General features: G+C 38.3%; 1 protein-coding gene across 2 annotated transcripts in view; it reads right to left on the reverse strand.

The window, feature by feature from the left end:
* The window catches only part of LOC147369000 (zinc finger protein 474), a 139,666-nt gene that overhangs the window by 28,756 nt on the left and 89,953 nt on the right, over positions 1-20,957 (reverse strand). The window contains exon 5 of one of the 2 annotated variants that reach the window (XM_086410707.1): positions 12,474-12,610. The exons of the other annotated variant lie outside the window; for it this stretch is intronic. The gene's annotated coding sequence lies outside the window, so the exon portion shown is untranslated. Of the gene's footprint in view, positions 1-12,473; positions 12,611-20,957 lie in introns of those variants that run through there. 2 annotated transcript variants of the gene reach the window in all.

Here is a 20,957-nt window from a genome sequence, read left to right on the forward strand (position 1 = left end):
TATTATAAATGCTTATGTTACTATGATCACTCTCTTCTTAGCAAATACCAGTAACTTTCACAGAATCATAGCCAAAGAAGTGGGAATGTAACAAACACCTAACCAGTGGGCCTCAATATGAGTCAGAGAACATAGATAGTTGTAGGTGCTGAGTTCAGTCTGAAAGTCCAAATAAATTCCCACAAGACAAGGTAACCTGTGCAGGCAGTCAGGACAGCAACAAGGGCGCTCAGAGGAGACTGCATCAGGGCTCACCCAGCAGGGACGCCATGTTCAAAAACAGGGCCAGGAACCCAAAAGGTGAGTGAGATGCTGGCACAGAAGTAAAATTTACAGCAGAGCTACCATTTGGAATTGCTTATTAGAGTCCCCAGAGCAAGTGTGGCTCCTGGGGTAAGCTAAAGAAAGGCACTCAAGCCAGCGGAGGTGCGGGGAGGGGTGTTTCTGCTTTACACGCGCACATCGCTCTTGGGTAGAGCAGACGTCTGCTTTTGATGCTGGTTCCCAGATTCCACCCATCTGAGCACAGCCAAGAGGAACTGGCAAAGGGCCTGGAGCTGGAGAGGGTATGTGAGTTTAAAAGCATATACATTATTCAAAATTATTAAAAGTGTTGGTAACCCAAAGTGAATTCAGCCACACGTTCATACACAGACTCTAACAGGTTAAATGGCTTGGGCTGTCCATCCTGACCAGTATTGAAACCAGAGCTGGGCTATGTCTGCTGCCCCATTTCACATGGACCCACAGAGAAGAGGAGCAGCCACCATTCTGCATGGGTGGGCATCTAAGGTTTCAACGCTTTTTCTCCAAGAGAAGTTTTTTGCCCTGTGCTCCTTCTGCCTTGCAAATCACACTAGCTGGCAGCAATAAAGTAAAAACCCATGGCTTCTGAGTTTGCCCTTGACAGAGCACATCATCAAATGCTCAAACAGGAAAGGATTTTTCACAATCACAGTTTGATTCAAAGTTAAATTGAGTACTCTTTGGTGGTTTCACGAGAAAAATAGCATTTAAGATGGCACAAGAAAGCATTCTTTCTTATGGAATTAATGTAAAAACAGATATGGGATTTTATATTAGAAAGCAGGAGAGAGAATGAAAGTATTTACCTTCTTTTAGGATGAATGACCACAAGATAAAGTTCTGTTGATTTTTAAAAATGTAGCCTTCAATAGAAATATAGTAGCATATACAAAAAACCCAGAATAGTCACAAGTCTATTTTAATATACTTCCAATTTTAAGAAAAAGTATGCAGATTATGACTGGCTTAAGTTTTGCTTAATAGGTAGAAAATATTATCCAAATCTTTCCTTCTCAAAGAATGGCCCACAGACTTGCAGGATGAATATCACTTGGGAGCTTTGAGAAATGGAGAACTGTGGGCCCCGATATGGTCACACTGTATTACAATCTACATTTTAACAGATCACTAGGTCCATTTTGAAGGAGATCAGCCCTGGGATTTCTTTGGAAGGAATGATGCTGAAGCTGAAACTCCAGTACTTTGGCCACTTCATGCGAAGAGTTGACTTATTGGAAAAGACTCTGATGCTGGGAGGGATTGGGGGCAGGAGGAGAAGGGGATGACAGCGGATGAGATGGCTGGATGGCATCACTGACTCGATGGACGTGAGTCTGAGTGAACTCTGGGAGTTGGTGATGGACAGGGAAGCCTGGTGTGCTGCGATTCAGAGTCGCAAACAGTCGGACACGACTGAGCGACTGATCTGTTCTGATCTGAGGTGACTTATGTGTACACAAACTTTTTGAAGCACTGATCTGAATTAACCATTCACCAAAGGCTTCCCAGGTGGCTCAGTGGTAAAAGAATACTCTTGCCAGTGTAGGGGGCACAGGAAATTTGGGTTCTATCCCTGCGCTGGGAAGATTCCCTGGAGGAGGAAATGGCAACCCGCTTGAGTACTCTTGCCTAGGAAATTCCATGGACAGAGGAACCTGGCAGGCTACAAGGGGTCCCAAAGAGTCAGACACAACTTAGCAACTGAGCACATTCAAATTGAAAGGCTTTTCAGGGAGGCTTTAGAAAGTCACCTTTTCCTCCAGCACTGTATATAAACTTGCAAACAAAGTAAAAATCAAGTTTGTTCTGCAAACAAAACTTCAAAACGAGTCAGTCCCCTAGAACCCTCTTCAAACATTCAGGAGCCACCACCTATTTCTTTACTTTTCTTCTTTCTCTGAAATACTTCCTAGGGTAAATACCTTCCCTTTTTGCATGGATTGTTTCACCTGTGACTTTGGAAGCTTGAATAACAGCTATGGTATGACAACAGAAAGAAGCAATACTGAGAGATTTATAGGAAAGAAAAATAAGTTAAAGACATGGCATAAATACAAAATACAAGCAAAAATATCATGAGTGAGAGAAACAAATATCTATGTATTTTATTTATATTGCAAATAGATTATCTAAAAGAAGGCATACTAATAGTCTCGAATAAGTTTTGCTAATTAAAAGATTGCAAATTCTCAAATAATACATAAAACAGTGGTGTCCAAAAACATCATCATGAAGGGAGAAATGTCTTTTGTTCTTTCAGTGGCCCAGCATCCACTTACCCATTGTCAGATAATTACCCCATCAATTTTCCTAAACTGAGATCCCTCCTCTCTCCCCCTGCCTCAGCTGATTCTCAGGCCACACACTATAGGTATTATCCTAGATTACCTTTGGATATGGTGGAGATACAGTGGAAAGTCTGACACAGCATACAGGCCTAAGCCAGTCAGAACTGCTGTTCTCTAGATCAGAGTGTTGGTTTGGGTATAAGCACAGATTTTATTTTCTTGGGCTCCAAACTCACTGTGGATAGTGACTGCAGCCATGAAACTAAAAGACGTTTGCTCCTTGGAAGGAAAGTTACGACAAATCTAGACAGCATATTAAAAAGCAGAGACATCACTTTGCCGACAAAGATCCGTACAGTCAAAGCTATGGTTTTTCCAGTAGTCAGGTATGGATGTGAAAACTGGACCATAAAGAAGCCTGAGCACTGAAGAATTGATGCTTTTAAACTGTGGTTCTGGAGAAGACTTTTGAGAGTCCCTTGGACTGCAAGATCAAACCAGGAAATCTTAAAGGAAATCAGTCCTTAACACTCATTGAAAGGACAGGTACTGAACCTGAAATTCCAATACTTCGGCTACCTGATGCAAAAAGATTCTGATGCTGGGAAAGATTGAAGGCAAAAGGAAAGGAGGCAGCAGAGGATGGTTGGACAGTATCACCAACTCAATGAACACGAGTTTGAGTGACCTCCGGGAGACAGTGAAGGACAGAGGAGCCTCGCATGCTGCAGTCCATGGGGTCACAAAGAGTCAGACACAAACGACTTAGTGACTGAACAATGCTGCTGCTGCTGCTAAGTTGCTTCAATCGTGTCCAGCTGAACAATAACAAAGCACAAATCCCAAATTAACCAGCCAAGTCTGGTGAACCCAGAGCTTTCAACTGAGTAATTAGGAAAAGACTTTCTCTCTTCCTTGCCAGGGCTGATACGGACAGGAGAAGAGGCAAAAGCTGTGGCAGCCTCCTTGTCACCATGAGGGGAGATACTGTTCTGAAGACAAAGCCACAGAGAAAGTAGGGCAGAAACTTGGAAACAGGGGAAAACTGGCTGTTCATGATGACCTTGTTTGAAGCCCTGGAAAAGATGTGTCTAAAAGCAGACCAAAACTCTGCACTTTTCAACTATCTAAGCCCCCAGATTCCTCTTTTGCTTAAATTAGATTGAGATTCTGTCACTTGTATTCCAGGGAAATATAACTAATACATGTCTGTATATTTCTACGTGCACAGCTACATAGATGGACCTTATTATTTACAACTGCATGTTCAATTCATTCCTTACCTACTATTTTAACCTGCTTTTCTTAACCCCCCAAAAAATCATGAACATCTTTCTGAGCAAAGAAATTCAGATCTATATTGCTGTTTTATTGGATACGGGATATCTTATAATTTATATTATAATTAATCATCAGTTTCATACTGAAGGATATTTACAGATTATTTATATACATGAAAAAGAACCTCAAATATATTAGTTTAGCCTACACAAGATCTCTTTGGGATAAATTTCTGGAGTGGAGTTATTAGGCCAAAGGTATCTAATTTAAGACTTTATACACACTCCCACACTGCTTTACAAAAATCTGTAGAATTACATTTACATCAATATGACTTGGACAATTCAGTGTTCCCTACAGTCACATAAACATCTGCTAATTTCATGAGTGAAAAATAATATATGTAATTTCTTTTCCACTGCTCTACTACTGAGAGTGACTATGTTCCACATGTTTGTTAATCCTTGCATTTCTCCACTTGTGAACTACCTATTATTTTTTTACCCATGTTTCTGTTGGGGTGTTTGACTGCCTTATTGGTATGCTGGAACTCTTTATATATTAAGCGTATTAATCTTTTTCATATATATACCAGCTTGTATTTTGATTTAACTTAAAAGCTTATTTCATGGCAGAGAAATGTTACATTACTATGTAACCAAATTTATCAAAATTTAATTGTGGAACTTGTATTACTTATACTGATTAGAAATATTGTCCCCTATTTTATTCTAGTAGTTTCTGGTTTCTCTCTTTGTTTTTCTTATCTTTTTGTGTACATTTAACTCTTTGATCCATCTAGAGGTTATTTTACCATAGGAATTCAGCTTTCTTTTCCCCAAATGTCTAGCTGGTAATCCCAATGCTATTTACCAGAAATTCTATTCATCATCTCACCAGTTGAAATGCCTGCCATCTTTCTCATATAACTGACTACCATATATCCTTGGGTCTACTTCTGGCTGCTTTATTATGTTTCAGTTCAGACTGTTTCTGCCTCCTGAGGCAGTTTTGTGTCAGACATTATAATTTATAAATTTAATATCTACTAGGATAAGTATTGGAGAAGGCAATGGCACCCCACTCCAGTACTCTTGCCTGGAAAATCCCATGGGTGGAGGAGCCTGGTGGGCTGCAGTCCATGGGGTCACTAAGAGTCGGACATGACTGAGTGACTTCACTTTCACTTTTCACTTTCATGCATTGGAGAAGGAAATGGCAACCCACTCCAGTACTCTTGCCTGGAGAATCCCAGGGATAGGGGAGCCTGGTGGGCTGCCGTCTGTGGGGTTGCACAGAGTCAGACATGACTGAAGCGACTCAGCAGTAGCAGCAGGATAAGTATTCTTACATTTTTAAATCCTTCCAAATTTTCTTAGCATTTTCATTTATCTCTTTTTAAAATTAACTTCAGAATAGCTGAAAAGTTTCTAAAGAAACAGTACTTCAATATTGAATAAAAATACATGGATATTATAGATTATTTTGAAGAAAGTGAATGATAGTAAAATATTAAGTATTGGTAACCAAAACATGGCATGCATTTGCATTTATTTAAATTATATTTAATGTTCTTAAGAATATTTTAGTTTTCTTTTATATACCTGATTAAGGATATTTCTTAACCAGTTTATTCCTACATATTTTATTTTTATGTTTTTACTACTATTTTTAATACTTAACTTTTTTGACAAATTTGGATAATTATTATATGAAGAATATCTTCTTATTTACAGTTTCTGGGAGATTTAAAACAATATTTTAAAGTCAGGTATAGGTCTTAAATTTAATCAAATATGTTTTAACATCTATTGGGACTTGACTCATTGAAAGAAATCAATGTATTTGCCAATACTGAATTGAATATGTTCTTGGAGTTCATCTCACTTGGTTATATTGTATTAATCTTTTGATGTACTGCTTATTCTCTCTGCTAATATATCATTATCATGCCAATATATATATATATATATATATATATATATATATATAATACCAAAGTCTTTGACTGTGTGGATCACAATAAACTGTGGAAAATTCTGAAAGAGATGGGAATACCAGACCACCTGACCTGCCTCTTGAGAAATCTGTATGCAGGTCAGGAAGCAACAGTTAGAACTGGACATGGAACAACAGACTGGTTGTAAATTGGGAAAGGAGTACATCCAGGCTGTATATTGTCACCCTGCTTATTTAACTTATATGCAGAGTACATCATCAGAAATGCTGGGCTGGATGAAGCACAAGCTGGAATCAAGATTACTGGGAGAAATATCAATAACCTCAGATATGCAGATGACACCACCCTTATGGCAGAAAGTGAAGAGGAACTCAAAAGCCTCTTGATGAAAGTGAAAGTGAAGAGTGAAAAAGTTGGCTTAAAGCTCAACATTCAGAAAACGAAGATCATGGCATCCGGTCCCATCACGTCATGGGAAATAGATGGGGAAACAGTGGGAACAGTGTCAGACTTTATTTTTCTGGGCTCCAAAATCACTGCAGATGGTGACTGCAGCCATGAAATTAAAAGACGCTTACTCCTTGGAAGGAAAGTTCTGACCAACCTAGATAGCATATTCAAAAGCAGAGACATTACTTTGCCAACAAAGGTTAGTCTAGTCAAGGCTATGGTTTTTCCAGTGGTCATGTATGGATGTGAGAGTTGGACTGTGAAGAAGGCTGAGCGCCGAAGAATTGATGCTTTTCAACTGTGGTGTTGGAGAAAACTCTTGAGAGTCCCTTGGACTGCAAGGAGATCCAACCAGTCCATCCTAAAGGAGATCAGTCCTGGGTGTTCATTGGCAGGACTGATGTTGAAGCTGAAACTCCAATACTTGGCCACCTGATGTGAAGAGCTGACTCATTTGAAAAGACCCTGATGCTGGGAAGGATTGGGGGCAGGAGGAGAAGGGGACAACAGAGGATGAGATGGTTGGATGGCATCACCGACACAATGGACATGAGTTTGGGTAAACTCCGGGAGTTGGTGAGGGACAGGGAGGCCTGGCGTGCTGCAGTCCATGGGGTTGCAAAGAGTCAGATATGACTGAGCGACTGAACTGAACTGAACTGAACTGAAATATCATTCACAGTTTTGGTGAGGAAAGAGAGAGGGGAAGAGAGAGGGGAAAGAATTTGTTTGATGTAACTATCACACATATGCTAGGGTCATAAAAGAATTTGAAGAGAATTCCTTATTTTGTGTTGCTCTGGAACAAATTCAAATCATGTTGGAGTAATCTGTCCCTTGGAAGAATGAAAATAATTTCCAAAAATACCTTCTGTGTCAGAAGCTTTTTGGAGAACTTTAACAACATTCACAATTTCTTGCACAATTTATAGTCTATTTCCTCTAAAATTGAAGTTTTAAAATTTACTAATATAAAGTTGTGCAAAATATTTTCTTACGATGATTTTCTCTTTATTATAGTCATTTCTCCTTTTCATTTATTTATTTTATGAATTCATTCTCTTGTGTTCTTGCTCATATTTTGTAGTGGTAAATTATTTATTTTATTGTGTTTGATTCTCCCATCCACTTAGAACCAAGTCTTGAATTAATTTATGATTTCTATCATTTTTCTCATAGATTTTTGCTTCTCATTAAAAAAATTTTTTTCCTTGTGTATTTCTAAAGTTTATTTTGGATTTATTTTTCTAACATAACAAGTGGCACATTATTTGCTTATTTCCATTCTTTTAGTAATATATATAGTTAAATCTTTTTCTCACTTATTTTTCAGACACCCTGTAATTGTGATGTTATTATTTACTTTATGTGAGGACAATTTTATATAAAAAAATTTGTTTTGTTCCTAATTTTCTTATTTGATTCTAGCACTGAATGTATTTTTTGTTGGAGAATTTTGCTTATAGTATTTCTACTTTGGGGAACTTAGTATTTTTTTTTTTTAAAGGTTTGATAAATATTTGTGAATATCTATGGGTCCTTCGAAGAGTCGGACACGACTGAGTGACTTCACTTTCACTTTTCATTTTCCTGCACTGGAGAAGGAAATGGCAACCCACTCTAATGTTCTTGCCTGGAGAATCCCAGGGATGGGGGAGCCTGGTGGGCTGCTGTCTATGGGGTTGCACAGAGTTTGACACGACTGAAGTAACTTAGCAGCAGCAGCATGGGTCCTTGAAAAAATGATGCTTTTCTTTGTTTCTAGGGTTTGATATTAGATATCTACATATTTATTAAATACTATTATACATATTGCTATTCAATCTGCTATATTTTCTTTTTTCTTTATTATCCATAAAGTACAGAAAGTGAAGTGTTGCCTTTTATTATTGTTGTGTTCTTAGAAATATATCATTTATCTTCAGTAATTTTATATTTTATTCATATTTTTGCTCATAAGGAATAATTATAATTTCTCTTTGTATTTTAACCTACATCAAGTAACATGAGTCTTTTAGTTTGCATTCACTTCTGCTTGATATTAGTATAAAGTTTCCTGTCAGCATTTTGTTTATTTAGTAGAGTATTATGCTGTTTACTTTTATCATCAAGCTAACATATTAGAGTTTTTTCATACCAATGGTCTTTTCTGCTTTTAATGTCTTGCATCTCCTTTATTTGCTACCTTCTTCTTTGATGTTTGAAAAAATATACGGACAATTTTAAATTCAAAAAGCAGTTGTGGTTAGTTTTAAATAATTTGCTTAAATCTACAGTTCTCAATATATCAACTTTCATTTACAGTACAATTATTTATCCTCACTTTGAGCAATTAAGAAATAAATGTTAATTTTGACAATCATCATTTTTGTTTCTAAGTCCTTACTCTCATTTCTCTTGCTCTAAACTTAGAATGGCTGATACACAAATTGTTTTATTATTAACTTGTGCAGTAATTTTACCTCCAAGTTGGTGGTCTGAAGAAATACCTATTATGCTGCTGAAAACAGAGACAAGGGACTAGCAACTGCAACCATCGTTCAAATACACAAATTTTATAACATATTTCTGATTGGTCACTTTGCCTCATTACCTTGCCTGACAAAAGGCACTGTTTCAAAACTGAAAAAATTGTTAGTATGAATGACCCACTCTTATTTTGTGCCACCTTGTAGCTTTCAGTGGCTGTAGCCAATATATTTTAGTTCACAGTCCCCCTTCTCATTAAAATTCAAAAGAGGAAAATGTAATCAGCCTTATTCCTGTACAAACAACAAAACAAAACCACTGGAGGATAATGCTCCATTCGACTTTGACAGTGGAAACCTATCCTATGTTGATTAAGCAATGATGTAGCTTGGTTCCTTTCTTATTTTTTGAATTGTAATATTTCTTATGGCATTATATTAAAAATTAACTCATGGCAGGGGATAAGGGAGAGAATAGGAATGAAGTATATTTTCCCACCTACCCAAATTGTGACCAACTGGCAGAAAATATTGAACATGTCAGCATGTCACCCTGCTTTGACTCAGAACGAAAGTAATAGCCTTTGGTCCTGTCTAGTCTCCAAGCAGCAGAATGAATTCTGACAATCACACCTTTTTCTCTGTGGGTTTACCTTTCTGGCTGTGTGTGTGTGGGTGAGAGAGAGAGAGTGAGAGAGAGAGAGAGAAAGAATCCTTATGTGTACATAGATGCCTACAGGAAATGTATTGTTTCAATCCCTCTGTTCACATGTAATCAACATTCCCACTCTTCTCACACTGAATTTTGGAAAGTGAGCCATTGTAGTGCCCCACGTCTGCTTTAATTAGCCAAAGAATCAGAATTGGGAGACTGACTCTTCTAAGGGATGTTTCAGCGTGGTATGGCTAAGAAGTTTGCACGGCAACAGAGTGATTTAGGAGCAATGCCCTGTTTTTTCTCTCTGCTTTGGAAACTGAAAGGGTTGTTCCCTTTTATCTTTTTTCCTGTTACTGTTAAATTTTATTAACTATATATAAAGTATTAGAAACCTTTTGGATCTGATTATGATTTTGGTCCAGAAAATGTATAATCCCCAATGAAGAATATATTAAAAGAGTCAACTCTTTTCCAAAACTGTATAATCAGATGTTAGTATATGAATAGCTTTTGGCTTGGCTAGAAAACATGTCTCTTTATCCCATCTTTTTTTACTTAAGCTATAAACTTTCAGAGTAATTTGTCTCCTTTATCAGGGTCCTTGAAAGAAATAGCTGGCACATTCAAGTCAGATAACTTGAGGATCACTTAAAAAGAGACCTTTACAAAGGTATAAGCAGAGGTACAGAGAAACCAGAAGGAATGGCGTGGTACCCCAGGCCTGAGAAGGCAAGGGGGACATTGCTACTGGAACAGGGGAAAAATGAAGGGGTAAAGAAGGCCTCTTACAAGCACTGAGATTTTCAGTTAAGTAACATGGCCAGCCCAAATCAGCCTGCAGGGAGGAAATGGAAGTAAATGCCTGAACCTCATTCTCTTCTTTCCCTCCAGTCTCCTGATGGTGCTCCCACTGGTCAACACTACCAGATCTCAGAGGGCAAGAGAGCCTGTAATGCTGAGGTTTAAGTCAGCCCCTGGTGTGTAGAGCATGACAGAAAGGGTAAAGGGCAACTGCAAGACATTTAGCACAATGCTATTAAAATCAACCAATATCTATTCAATGACTACATGTGAGGAATTCCTCATTTCCAAGATTTCATCATTTACATGAATTGGAATCCAAGAATTTCCCATGAAAATTGAATCTTTAGGTGTAGGGGATTATTACAGTAAAGTATAAGTAAATAGATGTGTGTTGTCTTAAGATGTGTATTCCAATACTGATGTCATCATGTTCTAGTTGTATAACTTTGGGTGAGTCACTTCCCATTCTTTGTATTCAGTGGTGTCTATCAGGATGGTGATGATAGTCACATCTTTTTTACTTGTGTCACAGGATCATTGCTAGTATAAAGTTATCTAGTGGATAAGAAAATACTCTATATACTATAATAAACTTTAATTTTAATTTACTTTAGAAACATTTCTCTGAAGCCATGACATTTCCAGTCTCTTTACAAATCAAACTTCCCTCCTTTCCAAAGGAGGTACTCTTGTCCAGATTGGTTGGTTGTTTAACAGTTTAGACATTTATACCTCATGGAGCTGAATGACAACTCAGAGTGTATACACAGACTTTCCCCAGAGAATTCCCAATTTCCTTCATCACATCAAGGAAATCTTATAAATAATGTCATATATATATAGAGTGCTTTGCTCATTAATTACATACGGTTACCTCCAGAAAGAAGATTTGGCTTGTCAAGAGTACTGCTGATTTGGCTCTCACTAGGGAAGTGAAGAGATGATGCAACAGCCATTGCATTAAGGACTTTCAGGTATTGTCTTCCTATCTCTCTCCCTCTGAAACCCTGAACTGGTTCCAGATGTTATGGAAAGTGCAGTCCACAGGTATTTGGGGAGGTATATTCTGTGACTAGTTTAGCAACAAAAGAGTATCTGAATTTTGGAAGACTTTAACAAACTTCAGAAATATAAGTAGATAAAATAAAGCAAAGCAAACAAAAAATTCTTATATGGGATAGAAAAAGGAAAGAAACCAAGACAAAAAAAACAAAAAACTAACTACTTTGAAATTTAAAAACACATACAAAAGCAATAGTAATAATAAATATAGGCTTAAAAGTATTTAATAAGGTAAAAATTAAATATAAATGAACTAGTAAATACAAACCAGAAAAAGAACAAAATACACACCCAAAGAAAGTATAAGAGGAGTCAAAAGAAACAATTAAAAGCACAATAGAATATATATTTAATGTCAAATGTCAACTCTCTGAAAATACCAATAAACAACCCTTTTGTAACCAGATCAAGAATTAAAAAAATAGGAAACTGTAATTACAGATTTTTTTTTAATAAGAGAACATTTTTACAAAGTAGCTTTTAAAATTGGAATGAATGGCTTTTCCATAAAAAAAATAAAATTTCAGTGAAGTTAAAAACAGAATAGACCAGCAGCAATGCTGCTAAGTCGCTTCAGTCGTGTCCGACTCTGTGCGACCCCATAGACGGCAGCCCACCAGGCTCCCCGTCCCTGGGATTCTCCAGGCAAGAACACTGGAGTGGGTTGCCATTTCCTCCTTCAATGTATGTAAGTGAAAAGTGAAAGTGAAGTCGCTCAGTCATCTCCGACTCTTCGCGACCCCGTGGACTGCAGCCCACCAGGCTCCTCCGTCTGTGGGATTTTCCAGGCAAGAGTACTGGAGTGGGGTGCCATTGCCTTCTCTGACCAGCAGCAATAGACAAATGTAAAATATAGACAAAATCCAGGACCAAAACATTTTATAGATAGATTCTACAAAATCAGACCAGACTATTGAGAGACTGCCAAAGTGGAACTCTTATAAAGCTAGATGAAAAAATCCTTCAATATAATATCAGCATTTTTTTGAGGTACAATTCACATAGAATATTGTTTAGTTTCAGATGTACAACATGATTTAATATTTGTATATATTGCAAAATGGTCACCACAATAAGTGACGTTTGTCACCCTACGTGCATGCATGCTTAGTCGCTTCAGTTGCATTCGGCTCTTTGCAATCCTATGGACTGTAGACCTCCAGGCTCCTCTGTCCATGGGGATTCTCCAGGCAAGAATACTGGAGTGGGTTGCCATGCCCTCCTCCAGGGGATCTTCCTGACCCAGGGATCGAAACCACATCTCTTATGTCTCTTGCATTGGCAGGCGGATTCTTTACCACTAGCACCACCCGGGAAGCCCATCTGTCACCACCTACAATTGTAAAAGGAATCAGCACTCTTAGTAAAGAATTTCATTAAAATAATAATATATATCATGATCAAAAAGGGTTTAACACAGTATTGCTAAATATTGGAAAAGTGATAGATAAACGCATCAATGGAACAGTATAAGGAATCCAGAATCCAGAAATGCATTTATTTGTGTATGCCTACAATGGAGTAGGCAAAAAGTGGTGTTGGGACAACTGACTGTCCTTAAAAAAAGGTTAGATTCATACTTCAGACAATTTTTGAAAATTCAATTTGAATAACAAGTATAAAACAAGAATAATATATATTATGACCAAAAAATATTAAAGTAATAATGCCAGATATTGGAAAATTAATAATCAAATTGATTGATAGAAAAAAATGGGCAATTCAGAAACAAATTCTTATGAAAAATGATGTACTATATACATCATGATGTAATATACATCAAATATGTATATATATATCAAATATGTACTATCTAATAAATGGTGCTTAAATAATTAAACATCCTGGAGTGTGAAGTCAAGTGGACCTTAGGAAGCATTACTATGAACAAAGCTAGTGGAGGTGATGAAGTTTCCACTGACCTATTTCAAATCCCAAAAGGTGATGCTGTGAAAGTGCTGCACTCAATATGCCAACAAATTTGAAAAACTCAGCAGTGGCCACAGGACTGGAAAAGGTCTATTTTCATTCCAATCTCAAAAATGGGCAATGACAAAGAATATGCAAACTACCACACAACTGTTCTCATTTCACATGCCAGCAAGGTCATACTCAAAATCTTCCAAGCTAGGCTTTAACAGTACCTGACCTGAGAACTTCCAGATGTACAAACTGGATTTAAAAAAGGCAGAGGAACCAGAGATCAAATTGCCAACATCTGTTGGATCATAGACAAAGCAAGAGAATTCCAGAAAAACATCTACTTCTGCTTCATTGACTACACTAAAGCCTTTGACTGTGGATTTCAACAAACTGGAAAATTCTTCAAGAGATGGGAATACCAGATCACCTTGCCTGCCTCCTGAGGAAATGTGTATGCAGGGCAAGAAGCAACAGTTACAACTAGACATGGAACAATGGACTGGTTCCGAACTGGGAAAGGAGTTCATCAAAGCTGTATATTGTTACCTGTTTTCTTGACTTATATACAGAGGACATCATGAGAAATGCCAGGCTGGATGAAGCACAAGCTGGCATCAAGATTGTCGGGAGAAATATCAACAGCCTCAGATATTCAGATGACACCACCCTTACGGTGGAAAGTGATGAGGAACTAGAGCCTCTTGATGAAAGTGAAAGAGGAGAGTGAAAAAGTTGGCTTAAAGCTCAACATTCAAAAAACTAAGATCATGGCATCTGGTCCCATCACTTCATGCAAATAGGAGAAAAATGGAAAAAGTGACAGACTATTTTCTTGGGCTCCAAAATCACTATGGATGGTGACTACAGCCATGTAATTAAAAGACGCTTGCTCTTTGGGAAAAAAGCTATGACAAACCTAGACAGCATATTAAAAAGAAAAGACATCACTTTGCCGACAATGGTACTATGCTGTGCTTAATCGCTCAGTTGTGTCCAACTCTTTGCAACCCTGTGGACTGCAGCCCATCAGGTGCCTCTGTCCATGGGGATTCTCCAGGCAAGAATACTGAAGTGGGTTGCCATGCCCTCTTCCTGGGGATCTTCCTGACAAAGAGATCGAACCCAGGTTTCCCACATTGCTGGCACATTCTTTAACATCTGAGCCACCAGGGAAGCCCTGTTGACAAAGGTTCATATAGTCAAAGCTATGATTTTTCCAGTAGTCATGTAAGGATGTGAGAGCTGGACCATAAAAAGACTGAGCACCGAAGAACTGATGCTTTCAAATTCTTGTGCTGGAGAAGACTCTTGAGAGTTCCTTGGACAGCAAGTAGATCAAACCAGTCAATCCTAAAGGAAATCAACCTTAAATATTCATTGGGAGGACTGATGCTGAAGTTGAAGCTCCAATACTTAGGCTACCTAGTGTGAAGAACTGACTCATTGGAAAAGACCCTGATGCTGGGAAAGACTGAAGGCAGGAGGAGAAGGGGATGACAGAGGTTGAGATGGTTGGATGGCATCATCGACTCAATGGAAATGAGCTTGAGCAAACTCTAGAAGATAGTGAAGGACAGGGAAGCCTGGCAATGCTGCAGTCCATGGGGTCGAAAGAGTCAGACATGACTGAGCGACTGAACAACAATATTTAAAGTAGAAAAAAAAGTAAAGTTAGATCTCTATTTTATCCAATGCTAAAAAAAAATAAAAAATGAATTTTAGTTTGCTTAATAAGTAAGGTTAAAACAAAACAAAAAGACAAACAAAAGAACTTTGAAAGTCCAACTCTTTTCAACCCCATGGACTGTAGCTTGCCAGGCTCCTCTGTCCATGGGATTCTCCAGCCAAGAATACTGGAGCAGGTTGCCATTTCCTTCTCCAGGGGATCTTCCTGACCCAGGGATCAAACCCAAGTCTCCTGCATTATAGGCAGATTCTTTACCTTCTGAGCCATTTTATATGTATATAATCTTTCGATAAAGAATACTTCTTTAAAAAAAAAACACAAAAAATCAGAATTCCTGATGAAAAGACAAAAGTTTTTCTATATAAAACTTATGAACCTTTTTGGATGTTTTGTTATTGGCATGACACAAAAGCTCCATCCACATATACCCCATTTCTCTCACTGACTGAAAATTCTGGGCAAAATACAAAACAACTTGAAGACTGAAAAGTAGACAAAAATAGGCAGATTGTAGAAAGGAGTCATAACTTGGAGAAGTGACTGCACAGGGATAAGATTCTCATTGTTTTGCTTTTGTCCCTCTTTTCTCTTGTGGCTTTGCCCCCTCCGCAAAGTCTTAGAGTGCTGCAGGAGCGGCAATACTGTAAGTGGCTAAAACTCCAAGGAACATCCTGTATTTCTGGCCAGAGGAATGAGGAAAATGAGTGTCCAGGGACTGGAGAGTGAAAGGAGAATCCCAGAGGGACGACCTAGAGAGGAACGTGCCCGGATTCTCAGTGCGAACCGGCACTGTACAACGTCAGGTTCAGCCCTGACGGATGGAAGATGTTAATACCCGTCTCTCACCACATGATAGGACAAGGAGAGAAAACCCCTGTACAGATGCAGACAGTCTGAACAACACTCTCAGCCATCTTGATCTAATTTATAGAACACTGCATTCAAAAACTAGAGAATTCTACACATTTTCCCCCCAAGTGTTCATAGAACACTGACGATGATAGACTGTATGGTGCTGCTGCTGCTAAGCCGCTTCAGTCGTGTCGGACTCTGTGTGACCCTATAGACGGCAGCCCACCAGGCTCCCCGGTCCCTGGGATTCTCTAGGCAAGAACACTGGAGTGGGTTGCCATTTCCTTCAGGGCCATATATAACATGTTTTTATCAAATTTAAAGGATGAACATTATACAAAGTGAATTTGCTGACCACAGTGGAAATTAGAAATCAAGATTAATAATGTATCTTAGGAAAACACTAAATATTTGGAAATTAAGTAATAGTCACAGGTTAAAGATGAAATCAGAAGGATAGTTAGAAAATATTTTGAATCAAATGACAATGAAAATACAACATATCAAAATCTGTGGGATGCTGCTAGAGCAGTGGTGAGAGGAAACATTGCTTTAAACAGTTATATTAGAAAGAAGGAAGATCTAATAGCAAAGACCAGAGTCTCACTTCAAGAAAATGAAGAGCAAAATAAACCCAAAGTAGGGAGAAGGAAAGAAATAATAATGAACAGAAATCAATGAAAGGAAAATGAACAATAGAGAAACTGCTTAGCAAAGCAAAAACTGGTTCTATGAAAAAATCAACAAAATGGACAAAGCTCTAGCTAGACTGATCATAAAGAAAAAAAGAGGAAGAGAAATAATGTCATCCATATGAGCAATGAAAAGGTGTTATCAACACTGCAGATATTAAAGAACAATAATAATGCTAGGAATAACTTTATGCCAAAATAGGAATATTGAAATGAATACATTTCCTAAAAAATACAACATATCAAAATTGACTTAAGAAAAAAAATGATATAAATAGCTCTATATTTATTAAAGCAATTAACTTTGTTATCAAAACCTTCTTAAGAAGAACAAGTTCAGGTCTAGATAAATTTACTGGTGAATTCTATAAAACACTGAAGAAAGAAATAACATGCCAATCTTATTCAAATATAGTGAAAATTAGAGGAGGAGGAATCACTTCCCAACAGTTTAGTAAAGAGAGTTTGTATGTTCAATTGCTCTTTGGCAACATTGCCAATGCAATTCAATGGGAAAAAGAATTTTTTTTTAAACTAACAGTGCTGAATCAAATGGATATCCACAGGGGGAAAAACAAGCATCAGTCCTCACATCATATGACACCCAACATGTAACTCCAAAAGGGCCACAGATACAAATACAATATACAAAAGGACAAACTAGAAGAAAATATCTTTGCAATGTTAGGGTAGTTTTCTATCCTAGATAGAATATTGAAAGCATGATACATGAGGGGAAAATTGATTAGTCAAAAGTCTTCAAAAATTGAAAACCTTTTCTTATTGACAGATGCCAATGAGACAACAAAAAGGCAAGTCATGGATGATGAAAGAAACTATTGGCAAACTAGATATCAGACAAAGGACATGTATCCAGAAGACATAAATCACTTGTAACTCAACTATAAAGACTAAAACCTAAAAAGAAAATGGAAAATTTGAAGAGCTACTTTACAAAAGAGGCTATACAAACATCTAATAAGGGCATGAAATGATAATCAATAACATCATTAGTCATCAAGCAAATATTACAATGAGATATAACTATATATTCTTTAGAATGACTAAGATTTTTTAAAAAACTGGCCATACCAAGAGTTAGTAAAAATGTGGCAAAACTAGAACTCTTATAGTACTGCTGCCAAGAACAAAAATGGTGTAATTACAGGGAGAAAAAAGGAACCACAAAGCAGTGATCCCTAGCCACCTGTTCTCATTCACAGTGAAACCACTTAAAAGAGTCTATATCTGCTTTCCAAATTCTCTGGTGAAATATAAACATCTTATATATGTTGTTTATAAGGCGCTCATTATATGGTATTCTGTCTTAGCTTGAATGGACTAAGAGAGAAATTGGTAGCAAAAGTTAGGTGTTGCTATAACAAAGGCCCAAAACTCATTGGAAAAGACCCTGATGCTGGGAAAGACTGAAGATGGGAGGAGAAGTGGGCAACAGAGGATGCGATGGTTGGATGGCATCACCAACTTGATATACATGAGTCTGAGCAAGCTCTAAGAGTTGGTGATGGACAGGGCAGCCTGGCGTGCTAAAGTCCATGGGGTCGCAAAGAGTCAGACACAACTGACTGACTAAACTTAAAAGTATAGAAGTAGTTTTAGAACTTGGTAATGAGTGAAGGTTGGAAGAGTTTTGAGGTGCATGCTAGAAAAGTCTTACATGCTAGAAAAGTCTTACATTGCTATGAACAGACCATTAAGGGTGATTCTGGTAAGAGCTGTTCTGGGAAGGGTGATTCAGGAGAGGAGAGCCTCATTTTTCTTAGAGAATACCTGAGTAATCCTGACCAGGACACTGGTAGAAATGTGAACCATAAAGGTCATTCTGATGAGGTCTCAGACAGAAATGAAGAGCTTGCTACTAAAAACTGGAGAAAAGATAATCCTTGTAATAAAGTGTCTAATACCTTGACTGAACTGTGCTCCTGTTCTGGTGTTTCGTGGAAGGTAGAATTTGCAAACCATGAAATAGAATATTTAGCTGAAGCAATTTCTAAGCAGAGCACTGAAGATGAGGCTTGGATCCTTCTGAATGCCCATAGGACAATGTGAAAAGAGAGAAATGACTTGAAGATGGAATTGTCCTGCCAAAAGGAAGCAGAACTTAGAGAATGGACACATTCTCAGCCTACCCATATTGCAAAAATTGAAAAAGTGTGTTCGGGAGAGAGCACTAAGGATGTGGTCAAGCATCTCTTTGATAAGGAGATTGGTGTGTATTTGCACCATGGATTTCATCAGCAACCTTGGCAGGAAAGCTACCAGTTTGAGCTGAGGAGGAAGGAGAGGAAGGATGAAGGAAGATCAGATGGCCGGACTTCTGGAATTTTACAGGATGAAACACTAGAAATATTTGATCATGAATGTGCATTGTTCTTTGAGACAAGGGAATAATAACCCTGAAGACAATTCAGAGATCAACAGGGTCACCCTCTTGGTTTCAAAAGGAGACAATCACCTCACTTTTGAAAGGACAGATAGCCTCTGCTCAAAGCCCTGGGGGTGGGGTTTCCCAGAGCAACCTGGGGGTCCCACCCAGCCCTGGCAAAGCTTCAGGGGCAAGACCATCCCCCCCCACCCCCAAAGTGGGGCTACGAGATGGAACTTCTGCCCTAGTGCCTGGAAGGTGAGACCTTTGTTCCACCTAGACCTGGAGGGCAGAGCATCAAGCCAAAGAGGATTGTACTCAAGCCTTAGATCTCATGGAACATGTCTTAGAGTTTGGACTTATTTGGGGCCTTTTATCCCTTTTTGTCTTTCCTATTTCTCCCCTTTGAGATGGAAGCATCTGTTTACTCTGACCTTCTTGTGGTGCCTGTCAGGCCACACATGTTCCTACCATTGGCCCTTCGCAATCGCTGCCCCTACTGTGTCAGTAGTCTCCATCCCCAGGCCTTGGAAAGGACCGCAGTCACTTCTCAATTTTATGCTCAAATATCTCACAAGACACTTCCCTGATGACCTTGTCTAAATAGAACTCCCAACATGCTCATCATTCTTAGTCTCCTATTCTGTCTTGTTCTTCTTCAAAGAAAAATGTTTATTTTATTCCCCCTTCCACTCTGTCAATGAAAGACCCAGGAGTTCCAGGATTTTATGTTTCCCATTTACTGTTATGGTCTCAGTGCCTGGAACATGGTAGGTACTCAATAAACACTTGCTCTCTGCTCGTTTATTTATTTCAGCACTAGTTGTTTTCTAACGAGAATTGTGTGGTTCACTCTAATTCTCAAATGTTTGCTATCCCCTCCTACTTCTCCATCTTCCCTGCGGGATTCAGACATGGCTGAGGCACCCTCCCTGGACAGAAGCTTTAAGAGCCGGCACACAGCTCAGCATGCCTTGTTTGCTGCTCCACCACAATCACCAGTGATGTTCTAGACAGAGGCGGCTCTGTCAGCCTGAGCCCCAGAGAAAATGCTGTGGAGCAAAGCCACCATCGATCATGTGGATCTGTGGCATGTATAGTAAATAAACTTTGCTATATTAAGCCACTGAGATTTGGGGGCTGTTCGTTTCTACAGTATAACCTAATTTATCCTGACTGGTACAGACACCTATGCAACCATAGGGCCCAAGAGGATTTAAAACATGTTTGACACATTGTGTAAGCTTGCCCGAGTTGGCTCTTCCTGAACAACCTAGTGTTTTGCCATCACAACATTTTCTTTAAAAAGAGAGAGTCAAACAAAGAAAAGCACTGGGACATTTAGTTTGGCATCATCAGAAGTTATTTTCTTTCTTCACGCTTTCATGAAAAAGCATTACAGGAAAAAGCGAAGTAGCTTATGGATTTAAAAACTGTTTCCCACACATGGCATAACTTAAAATTGAATAAGAAACTTATAAATAAAACTGATTCTAAAGCTTTGCTTCAGGCCAATTGAATAAGAATCCCTGGGACTGGTGTCTTCAAATCTGCATTATTTTTAAAGTTATCTAACTGATGATGATGTAGCTAGTCCAAAAACCAGTTCTCAGGGTAAATGTCTCTATACTTACAACCCTAGGACATACAGGGAAATGTACAGATCAGCAAGAGTCCCTAGTCTATCCAACTTAAAAATACAACCATGGAGAAGGAGATGACAACCCACTCCAGCATTCTTGCCTGGAGAATTTCATGGACAGAGAAGCCTGGCGGGCTACAGTCTATACAGTCCGTGGGGTCACAAAGAGTCGGACATGACTGAGCGACTAACACACTTGAAACTATATGACATTTGAATTTGTTTTAAAAGAACCAAGCAAGAGAACACAAGTGGAGGTGAAGAAAAGACTGACCATAAATTGATAACTGTTGGATCTGAATAGGGGTTCAAAGGAATTCACTATACTATTCTCTCAACTTTCTCATGTTTGAAATTTCTATAACAAATTTTTAACGTTTAGAAAAAGGAAAAAATCCAGCATCTTGCAGATGAATGGATAAAGAAGATCGGTACATTATATACAAGGAAATATTACTAAGCCATTAAAAAGAATGAAATAATGCCATTTGTAGCACA

Source organism: Bos grunniens, chromosome 7 (assembly GCF_055505025.1).
Source record: "Bos grunniens cultivar Pamir isolate PY7600 chromosome 7, Bosgru_T2T1.0, whole genome shotgun sequence".
In the NCBI taxonomy this organism is placed as follows: domain Eukaryota; kingdom Metazoa; phylum Chordata; class Mammalia; order Artiodactyla; family Bovidae; genus Bos; species Bos grunniens.